This window comes from Pungitius pungitius, chromosome 2, assembly GCF_949316345.1.
Source record: "Pungitius pungitius chromosome 2, fPunPun2.1, whole genome shotgun sequence".
NCBI lineage: Eukaryota > Metazoa > Chordata > Actinopteri > Perciformes > Gasterosteidae > Pungitius > Pungitius pungitius.
The window spans coordinates 18,000,860-18,008,362 of NC_084901.1; the positions used below are offsets into that span (position 1 = coordinate 18,000,860).

Consider the following 7,503-nt stretch of genomic DNA (forward strand, 5'->3'; position numbering starts at 1 on the left):
ATCCACCTTTAAATAGAATGATGTATGCATCAGATTGGCTGCAAACAATGACCCTGACGTGATTTGAACACGCAACCTTCTGATATGGAGTCAGACGCACTACCGTTGCGCCACAGAGTCTGTTACATGATTGAACCAAACGAGTGAAAAGCGCAGGGCGAACAGCAATTCATTTTAGAAAATTGCATATTGCTTGGGGTATCAAATGGCTCAATTTTAAAATAACATCCTGCTCATCTTTTCTGACGGACAGCCAAGCTTGAAAGTAAACTATGACCCTGACGTGATTTGAACACGCAACCTTCTGATCTGGAGTCAGACGCGCTACCGTTGCGCCACAGAGTCTGTTACATGATTCAATCAAACGAGTGAAAAGGGCAGGGCGAACTATAATTGATTTTAGAAAATTGCATATTGCTTGGGGTATCAAATGGCTCAATTTTGGACTAACATCCACCTCATCTTTTCTGACAGACAGCCAAGCTTGAAAGTAAACTATGACCCTGACGTGATTTGAACACGCAACCTTCTGATCTGGAGTCAGACGCGCTACCGTTGCGCCACAGAGTCTGTTACATGATTCAACCAAACAATTTAAAATGGCAGAGCTACGATAATGAGAAAATTGCAAATAGCTCAAGGTATTCAATGAGCACATTTGGACCAAATCCACCTTTAAATAGAATCATGTATGCATCAGATTGGCTGCAAACAATGACCCTGACGTGATTTGAACACGCAACCTTCTGATCTGGAGTCAGACGCGCTACCATTGCGCCACAGAGTCTGTTACATGATTCAACCAAACGAGTGAAAAGGGCAGGGCGAACTGTGATTGATTTTAGAAAATTGCATATTGCTTGGGGTATCAAATGGCTCAATTTTGGACTAACATCCACCTCATCTTTTCTGACGGACAGCCAAGCTTGAAAGTAAACTATGACCCTGACGTGATTTGAACACACAACCTTCTGATCTGGAGTCAGACGCGCTACCGTTGCGCCACAGAGTCTGTTACATGATTCAACCAAACGAGTGAAAAGGGCAGGGCGAACTGTGATTGATTTTAGAAAATTGCATATTGCTTGGGGTATCAAATGGCTCAATTTTGGACTAACATCCACCTCATCTTTTCTGACGGACAGCCAAGCTTGAAAGTAAACTATGACCCTGACGTGATTTGAACCCGCAACCTTCTGATCTGGAGTCAGACGCGCTACCGTTGCGCCACAGAGTCTGTTACATGATTCAACCAAACGAGTGAAAAGGGCAGGGCGAACTGTGATTGATTTTAGAAAATTGCATATTGCTTGGGGTATCAAATGGCTCAATTTTGGACTAACATCCACCTCATCTTTTCTGACGGACAGCCAAGCTTGAAAGTAAACTATGACCCTGACGTGATTTGAACACGCAACCTTCTGATCTGGAGTCAGACGCGCTACCGTTGCGCCACAGAGTCTGTTACATGATTCAACCAAACGAGTGAAAAGGGCAGGGCGAACAGCAATTCATTTTAGAAAATTGCATATTGCTTGGGGTATCAAATGGCTCAATTTTAAAATAACATCCTCCTCATCTGTTCTGACAGACAGCTAAGTTTGAAAGTAAACTATGACCCTGACGTGATTTGAACACGCAACCTTCTGATCTGGAGTCAGACGCGCTACCGTTGTGCCACAGAGTCTGATACACCATCCAACCAAACGATTTAAAACGGCAGAGCTACGATAATGAGAAAATTGCAAATAGCTCAAGGTATTCAATGAGCACATTTGGACCAAATCCACCTGTAAATAGAATGATGTATGCATCAGATTGGCTGCAAACAATGACCCTGACGTGATTTGAACACGCAACCTTCTGATATGGAGTCAGACGCACTACCGTTGCGCCACAGAGTCTGTTACATGATTGAACCAAACGAGTGAAAAGCGCAGGGCGAACAGCAATTCATTTTAGAAAATTGCATATTGCTTGGGGTATCAAATGGCTCAATTTTAAAATAACATCCTGCTCATCTTTTCTGACGGACAGCCAAGCTTGAAAGTAAACTATGACCCTGACGTGATTTGAACACGCAACCTTCTGATCTGGAGTCAGACGCGCTACCGTTGCGCCACAGAGTCTGATACACCATCCAACCAAACGATTTAAAACGGCAGAGCTACGATAATGAGAAAATTGCAAATAGCTCAAGGTATTAAATGAGCACATTTGGACCAAATCCACCTTTAAATAGAATCATGTATGCATCAGATTGGCTGCAAACAATGACCCTGACGTGATTTGAACACGCAACCTTCTGATCTGGAGTCAGACGCGCTACCGTTGCGCCACAGAGTCTGTTACATGATTCAATCAAACGAGTGAAAAGGGCAGGGCGAACTATAATTGATTTTAGAAAATTGCATATTGCTTGGGTTATCAAATGGCTCAATTTTGGACTAACATCCACCTCATCTTTTCTGACAGACAGCCAAGCTTGAAAGTAAACTATGACCCTGACGTGATTTGAACACGCAACCTTCTGATCTGGAGTCAGACGCGCTACCGTTGCGCCACAGAGTCTGTTACATGATTCAACCAAACGAGTGAAAAGGGCAGGGCGAACTGTGATTGATTTTAGAAAATTGCATATTGCTTGGGGTATCAAATGGCTCAATTTTGGACTAACATCCACCTCATCTTTTCTGACGGACAGCCAAGCTTGAAAGTAAACTATGACCCTGACGTGATTTGAACACGCAACCTTCTGATCTGGAGTCAGACGCGCTACCGTTGCGCCACAGAGTCTGATACACCATCCAACCAAACGATTTAAAACGGCAGAGCTACGATAATGAGAAAATTGCAAATAGCTCAAGGTATTCAATGAGCACATTTGGACCAAATCCACCTTTAAATAGAATGATGTATGCATCAGATTGGCTGCAAACAATGACCCTGACGTGATTTGAACACGCAACCTTCTGATCTGGAGTCAGACGCGCTAGCGTTGCGCCACAGAGTCTGTTACATGATTCAATCAAACGAGTGAAAAGGGCAGGGCGAACTATAATTGATTTTAGAAAATTGCATATTGCTTGGGTTATCAAATGTTTCAATTTTGGACTAACATCCACCTCATCTTTTCTGACGGACAGCTTAAGCTTAAAAGTAAACAATGACCCTGACGTGATTTGAACACGCAACCTTCTGATCTGGAGTCAGACGCGCTACCGTTGCGCCACAGAGTCTGTTGCATGATTCAACCAAACGAGTGAAAAGGGCAGGGCGAACTGTGATTGATTTTAGAAAATTGCATATTGCTTGGGGTATCAAATGGCTCAATTTTGGACTAACATCCACCTCATCTTTTCTGACGGACAGCCAAGCTTGAAAGTAAACTATGACCCTGACGTGATTTGAACACGCAACCTTCTGATCTCGAGTCAGACGCGCTACCGTTGCGCCACAGAGTCTGTTACATGATTCAACCAAACGAGTGAAAAGGGCAGGGCGAACAGCAATTCATTTTAGAAAATTGCATATTGCTTGGGGTATCAAATGGCTCAATTTTAAAATAACATCCTCCTCATCTGTTCTGACAGACAGCTAAGTTTGAAAGTAAACTATGACCCTGACGTGATTTGAACACGCAACCTTCTGATCTGAAGTCAGACGCGCTACCGTTGCGCCACAGAGTCTGATACACCATCCAACCAAACGATTTAAAACGGCAGAGCTACGATAATGAGAAAATTGCAAATAGCTCAAGGTATTAAATGAGCACATTTGGACCAAATCCACCTTTAAAAAGAATCATGTATGCATCAGATTGGCTGCAAACAATGACCCTGACGTGATTTGAACACGCAACCTTCTGATCTGGAGTCAGACGCGCTACCGTTGCGCCACAGAGTCTGTTACATGATTCAATCAAACGAGTGAAAAGGGCAGGGCGAACTATAATTGATTTTAGAAAATTGCATATTGCTTGGGTTATCAAATGGCTCAATTTTGGACTAACATCCACCTCATCTTTTCTGACAGACAGCCAAGCTTGAAAGTAAACTATGACCCTGACGTGATTTGAACACGCAACCTTCTGATCTGGAGTCAGACGCGCTACCATTGCGCCACAGAGTCTGTTACATGATTCAACCAAACGAGTGAAAAGGGCAGGGCGAACAGCAATTGATTTTAGAAAATTGCATATTACTTGGGGTATCAAATGGCTCAATTTTAAAATAACATCCTCCTCATCTGTTCTGACAGACAGCTAAGTTTGAAAGTAAACTATGACCCTGACGTGATTTGAACACGCAACCTTCTGATCTGGAGTCAGACGCGCTACCGTTGCGCCACAGAGTCTGATACACCATCCAACCAAACGATTTAAAACGGCAGAGCTACGATAATGAGAAAATTGCAAATAGCTCAAGGTATTAAATGAGCACATTTGGACCAAATCCACCTTTAAATAGAATGATGTATGCATCAGATTGGCTGCAAACAATGACCCTGACGTGATTTGAACACGCAACCTTCAGATCTGGAGTCAGACGCGCTACCGTTGCGCCAAAGAGTCTGATACACCATCCAACCAAACGATTTAAAACGGCAGAGCTACGATAATGAGAAAATTGCAAATAGCTCAAGGTATTAAATGAGCACATTTGGACCAAATCCACCTTTAAATAGAATCATGTATGCATCAGATTGGCTGCAAACAATGACCCTGACGTGATTTGAACACGCAACCTTCTGATCTGGAGTCAGACGCGCTACCGTTGCGCCACAGAGTCTGTTACATGATTCAATCAAACGAGTGAAAAGGGCAGGGCGAACTATAATTGATTTTAGAAAATTGCATATTGCTTGGGTTATCAAATGGCTCAATTTTGGACTAACATCCACCTCATCTTTTCTGACAGACAGCCAAGCTTGAAAGTAAACTATGACCCTGACGTGATTTGAACACGCAACCTTCTGATCTGGAGTCAGACGCGCTACCGTTGCGCCACAGAGTCTGTTACATGATTAAACCAAACGAGTGAAAAGGGCAGGGGGAACTGTGATTGATTTTAGAAAATTGCATATTGCTTGGGGTATCAAATGGCTCAATTTTGGACTAACATCCACCTCATCTTTTCTGACGGACAGCCAAGCTTGAAAGTAAACTATGACCATTACGTGATTTGAACACGCAACCTTCTGATCTCGAGTCAGACGCGCTACCGTTGCGCCACAGAGTCTGTTACATGATTCAACCAAATGAGTGAAAAGGGCAGGGCGAACTGTGATTGATTTTAGAAAATTGCATATTGCTTGGGGTATCAAATGGCTCAATTTTGGACTAACATCCACCTCATCTTTTCTGACGGACAGCCAAGCTTGAAAGTAAACTATGACCCTGACGTGATTTGAACACGCAACCTTCTGATCTGGAGTCAGACGCGCTACCGTTGCGCCACAGAGTCTGTTACATGATTCAACCAAACGAGTGAAAAGGGCAGGGCGAACAGCAATTCATTTTAGAAAATTGCATATTGCTTGGGGTATCAAATGGCTCAATTTTAAAATAACATCCTCCTCATCTGTTCTGACAGACAGCTAAGTTTGAAAGTAAACTATGACCCTGACGTGATTTGAACACGCAACCTTCTGATCTGGAGTCAGACGCGCTACCGTTGTGCCACAGAGTCTGATACACCATCCAACCAAACGATTTAAAACGGCAGAGCTACGATAATGAGAAAATTGCAAATAGCTCAAGGTATTCAATGAGCACATTTGGACCAAATCCACCTTTAAATAGAATGATGTATGCATCAGATTGGCTGCAAACAATGACCCTGACGTGATTTGAACACGCAACCTTCTGATATGGAGTCAGACGCACTACCGTTGCGCCACAGAGTCTGTTACATGATTGAACCAAACGAGTGAAAAGCGCAGGGCGAACAGCAATTCATTTTAGAAAATTGCATATTGCTTGGGGTATCAAATGGCTCAATTTTAAAATAACATCCTGCTCATCTTTTCTGACGGACAGCCAAGCTTGAAAGTAAACTATGACCCTGACGTGATTTGAACACGCAACCTTCTGATCTGGAGTCAGACGCGCTACCGTTGCGCCACAGAGTCTGTTACATGATTCAATCAAACGAGTGAAAAGGGCAGGGCGAACTATAATTGATTTTAGAAAATTGCATATTGCTTGGGGTATCAAATGGCTCAATTTTGGACTAACATCCACCTCATCTTTTCTGACAGACAGCCAAGCTTGAAAGTAAACTATGACCCTGACGTGATTTGAACACGCAACCTTCTGATCTGGAGTCAGACGCGCTACCGTTGCGCCACAGAGTCTGTTACATGATTCAACCAAACAATTTAAAATGGCAGAGCTACGATAATGAGAAAATTGCAAATAGCTCAAGGTATTCAATGAGCACATTTGGACCAAATCCACCTTTAAATAGAATCATGTATGCATCAGATTGGCTGCAAACAATGACCCTGACGTGATTTGAACACGCAACCTTCTGATCTGGAGTCAGACGCGCTACCATTGCGCCACAGAGTCTGTTACATGATTCAACCAAACGAGTGAAAAGGGCAGGGCGAACAGCAATTGATTTTAGAAAATTGCATATTACTTGGGGTATCAAATGGCTCAATTTTAAAATAACATCCTCCTCATCTGTTCTGACAGACAGCTAAGTTTGAAAGTAAACTATGACCCTGACGTGATTTGAACACGCAACCTTCTGATCTGGAGTCAGACGCGCTACCGTTGCGCCACAGAGTCTGATACACCATCCAACCAAACGATTTAAAACGGCAGAGCTACGATAATGAGAAAATTGCAAATAGCTCAAGGTATTCAATGAGCACATTTGGACCAAATCCACCTTTAAATAGAATGATGTATGCATCAGATTGGCTGCAAACAATGACCCTGACGTGATTTGAACACGCAACCTTCTGATCTGGAGTCAGACGCGCTAGCGTTGCGCCACAGAGTCTGTTACATGATTCAATCAAACGAGTGAAAAGGGCAGGGCGAACTATAATTGATTTTAGAAAATTGCATATTGCTTGGGTTATCAAATGGCTCAATTTTGGACTAACATCAACCTCATCTTTTCTGACGGACAGCTTAAGCTTAAAAGTAAACAATGACCCTGACGTGATTTGAACACGCAACCTTCTGATCTGGAGTCAGACGCGCTACCGTTGCGCCACAGAGTCTGTTGCATGATTCAACCAAACGAGTGAAAAGGGCAGGGCGAACTGTGATTGATTTTAGAAAATTGCATATTGCTTGGGGTATCAAATGGCTCAATTTTGGACTAACATCCACCTCATCTTTTCTGACGGACAGCCAAGCTTGAAAGTAAACTATGACCCTGACGTGATTTGAACACGCAACCTTCTGATCTCGAGTCAGACGCGCTACCGTTGCGCCACAGAGTCTGTTACATGATTCAACCAAACGAGTGAAAAGGGCAG

The 7,503-nt window shown here is 43.1% G+C and overlaps 1 protein-coding gene and 33 non-coding genes across 34 annotated transcripts in view; 1 reads left to right on the forward strand and 33 right to left on the reverse strand.

Moving 5' to 3' along the window:
• fermt3b (FERM domain containing kindlin 3b) overlaps positions 1-7,503 on the forward strand; it is a 104,961-nt gene that overhangs the window by 15,194 nt on the left and 82,264 nt on the right. The gene's annotated exons all lie outside the window — the stretch shown is intronic.
• trnaw-cca (transfer RNA tryptophan (anticodon CCA)) lies at positions 49-120 on the reverse strand. Its single transcript has one exon. It is a non-coding gene; the product is annotated as a tRNA-Trp (tRNA).
• Positions 274-345, reverse strand: trnaw-cca (transfer RNA tryptophan (anticodon CCA)). The gene has a single exon. It is a non-coding gene; the product is annotated as a tRNA-Trp (tRNA).
• On the reverse strand, positions 499-570 carry trnaw-cca (transfer RNA tryptophan (anticodon CCA)). The gene has a single exon. It is a non-coding gene; the product is annotated as a tRNA-Trp (tRNA).
• trnaw-cca (transfer RNA tryptophan (anticodon CCA)) lies at positions 716-787 on the reverse strand. Its single transcript has one exon. It is a non-coding gene; the product is annotated as a tRNA-Trp (tRNA).
• On the reverse strand, positions 941-1,012 carry trnaw-cca (transfer RNA tryptophan (anticodon CCA)). Its single transcript has one exon. It is a non-coding gene; the product is annotated as a tRNA-Trp (tRNA).
• trnaw-cca (transfer RNA tryptophan (anticodon CCA)) lies at positions 1,166-1,237 on the reverse strand. The gene has a single exon. It is a non-coding gene; the product is annotated as a tRNA-Trp (tRNA).
• trnaw-cca (transfer RNA tryptophan (anticodon CCA)) lies at positions 1,391-1,462 on the reverse strand. The gene has a single exon. It is a non-coding gene; the product is annotated as a tRNA-Trp (tRNA).
• trnaw-cca (transfer RNA tryptophan (anticodon CCA)) lies at positions 1,616-1,687 on the reverse strand. Its single transcript has one exon. It is a non-coding gene; the product is annotated as a tRNA-Trp (tRNA).
• On the reverse strand, positions 1,833-1,904 carry trnaw-cca (transfer RNA tryptophan (anticodon CCA)). The gene has a single exon. It is a non-coding gene; the product is annotated as a tRNA-Trp (tRNA).
• Positions 2,058-2,129, reverse strand: trnaw-cca (transfer RNA tryptophan (anticodon CCA)). The gene has a single exon. It is a non-coding gene; the product is annotated as a tRNA-Trp (tRNA).
• On the reverse strand, positions 2,275-2,346 carry trnaw-cca (transfer RNA tryptophan (anticodon CCA)). Its single transcript has one exon. It is a non-coding gene; the product is annotated as a tRNA-Trp (tRNA).
• trnaw-cca (transfer RNA tryptophan (anticodon CCA)) lies at positions 2,500-2,571 on the reverse strand. Its single transcript has one exon. It is a non-coding gene; the product is annotated as a tRNA-Trp (tRNA).
• trnaw-cca (transfer RNA tryptophan (anticodon CCA)) lies at positions 2,725-2,796 on the reverse strand. Its single transcript has one exon. It is a non-coding gene; the product is annotated as a tRNA-Trp (tRNA).
• Positions 2,942-3,013, reverse strand: trnaw-cca (transfer RNA tryptophan (anticodon CCA)). The gene has a single exon. It is a non-coding gene; the product is annotated as a tRNA-Trp (tRNA).
• trnaw-cca (transfer RNA tryptophan (anticodon CCA)) lies at positions 3,168-3,239 on the reverse strand. The gene has a single exon. It is a non-coding gene; the product is annotated as a tRNA-Trp (tRNA).
• trnas-cga (transfer RNA serine (anticodon CGA)) lies at positions 3,393-3,464 on the reverse strand. The gene has a single exon. It is a non-coding gene; the product is annotated as a tRNA-Ser (tRNA).
• trnaw-cca (transfer RNA tryptophan (anticodon CCA)) lies at positions 3,835-3,906 on the reverse strand. The gene has a single exon. It is a non-coding gene; the product is annotated as a tRNA-Trp (tRNA).
• Positions 4,060-4,131, reverse strand: trnaw-cca (transfer RNA tryptophan (anticodon CCA)). The gene has a single exon. It is a non-coding gene; the product is annotated as a tRNA-Trp (tRNA).
• Positions 4,285-4,356, reverse strand: trnaw-cca (transfer RNA tryptophan (anticodon CCA)). Its single transcript has one exon. It is a non-coding gene; the product is annotated as a tRNA-Trp (tRNA).
• On the reverse strand, positions 4,502-4,573 carry trnaw-cca (transfer RNA tryptophan (anticodon CCA)). Its single transcript has one exon. It is a non-coding gene; the product is annotated as a tRNA-Trp (tRNA).
• Positions 4,719-4,790, reverse strand: trnaw-cca (transfer RNA tryptophan (anticodon CCA)). Its single transcript has one exon. It is a non-coding gene; the product is annotated as a tRNA-Trp (tRNA).
• trnaw-cca (transfer RNA tryptophan (anticodon CCA)) lies at positions 4,944-5,015 on the reverse strand. The gene has a single exon. It is a non-coding gene; the product is annotated as a tRNA-Trp (tRNA).
• On the reverse strand, positions 5,169-5,240 carry trnas-cga (transfer RNA serine (anticodon CGA)). The gene has a single exon. It is a non-coding gene; the product is annotated as a tRNA-Ser (tRNA).
• trnaw-cca (transfer RNA tryptophan (anticodon CCA)) lies at positions 5,394-5,465 on the reverse strand. The gene has a single exon. It is a non-coding gene; the product is annotated as a tRNA-Trp (tRNA).
• On the reverse strand, positions 5,619-5,690 carry trnaw-cca (transfer RNA tryptophan (anticodon CCA)). The gene has a single exon. It is a non-coding gene; the product is annotated as a tRNA-Trp (tRNA).
• On the reverse strand, positions 5,836-5,907 carry trnaw-cca (transfer RNA tryptophan (anticodon CCA)). Its single transcript has one exon. It is a non-coding gene; the product is annotated as a tRNA-Trp (tRNA).
• On the reverse strand, positions 6,061-6,132 carry trnaw-cca (transfer RNA tryptophan (anticodon CCA)). Its single transcript has one exon. It is a non-coding gene; the product is annotated as a tRNA-Trp (tRNA).
• Positions 6,286-6,357, reverse strand: trnaw-cca (transfer RNA tryptophan (anticodon CCA)). Its single transcript has one exon. It is a non-coding gene; the product is annotated as a tRNA-Trp (tRNA).
• trnaw-cca (transfer RNA tryptophan (anticodon CCA)) lies at positions 6,503-6,574 on the reverse strand. Its single transcript has one exon. It is a non-coding gene; the product is annotated as a tRNA-Trp (tRNA).
• On the reverse strand, positions 6,728-6,799 carry trnaw-cca (transfer RNA tryptophan (anticodon CCA)). Its single transcript has one exon. It is a non-coding gene; the product is annotated as a tRNA-Trp (tRNA).
• Positions 6,945-7,016, reverse strand: trnaw-cca (transfer RNA tryptophan (anticodon CCA)). The gene has a single exon. It is a non-coding gene; the product is annotated as a tRNA-Trp (tRNA).
• On the reverse strand, positions 7,171-7,242 carry trnaw-cca (transfer RNA tryptophan (anticodon CCA)). Its single transcript has one exon. It is a non-coding gene; the product is annotated as a tRNA-Trp (tRNA).
• On the reverse strand, positions 7,396-7,467 carry trnas-cga (transfer RNA serine (anticodon CGA)). The gene has a single exon. It is a non-coding gene; the product is annotated as a tRNA-Ser (tRNA).